Raw genomic sequence first — 1,125 nt, forward strand, 5'->3', positions numbered from 1 at the left:
CTGTGGAACAACAGCGAAGACTGAATCCTATCATGAAGGAGGTGGTGAAGAAAGAAATTCTGAAATGGCTGGATGCAGGCATCATTTATCCTATTTCTGTGACAGCTCGTGGGTGAGCCCCGTACAGTGTGTACCTAAGAAAGGAGGTATCACTGTGGTAGCAAATGAAAAGAATGAGCTCATCCCCACTCGAACAGTTACGGGATGGAGAGTATGCATGGATTATAGAAAATTGAACAAAGCCACAAGGAAGGATCACTTCCCTCTTCCATTTATTGATCAGATGCTTGACAGGTTGGCGGGTCATGAGTATTTTTGTCTTCTGGATGGTGATTCAGGGTATAATCAGATTTGTATTGCACCAGAGGATCAGGAAAAGACTACCTTCACTTGTCCATTTGGCACGTTTGCTTTTCGTAGAGTTTCGTTTGGGTTATGTGGCGCCTCGGCCACTTTTCAGAGATGTATGATGGCTATATTCTCTGACATGATTGGAAATAATGTTGAAGTGTTCATGGACGACTTCTCCGTCTTTGGACATTCATATGATGAATGTTTGAATAATCTGCGCGCCGTACTCAAAAGATGCGTGGAAACTAATTTGGTGCTCAATTGGGAGAAATGTCATTTTATGGTGCGTGAAGGCATTATTCTTGGGCATAAGGTCTCTAACAAGGGTCTGGAGGTGGACAAGGCCAAGGTGGGAGTCATTGAAAATCTTTCCCCACCTAATTCTGTGAAAGGAATCCGTAGTTTTCTTGGTCATGCGGGTTTTTATCGGCGATTCATCAAGGACTTTTCAAAGATATCTAAGCCGTTGTGCAATTTGCTTGATAAAGATGTGCCTTTCAAATTTGATGATGAATGTTTGGCGGCATTCGAGACTCTCAAGAAGAGTTTGATCACTGCACCAGTAATTACAGCACCAGATTGGAAAGAACCGTTTGAGATGATGTGTGATGCGAGTGATTATGCGGTAGGTGCAGTTCTGGGACAGCGCAAGAAAAATCTCTTCCATGTGGTCTACTATGCGAGTAAGACTTTAAATGGAGCCCAATTGAACTACACCACTACTGAGAAGGAGCTATTGGCTATAGTTTTTGGTTTCGAAAAATTTCAATCTTA

The sequence above is a fragment of the Apium graveolens genome, chromosome 2 (genome assembly GCF_009905375.1).
Source record: "Apium graveolens cultivar Ventura chromosome 2, ASM990537v1, whole genome shotgun sequence".
Classification (NCBI taxonomy): Eukaryota; Viridiplantae; Streptophyta; class Magnoliopsida; order Apiales; family Apiaceae; genus Apium; species Apium graveolens.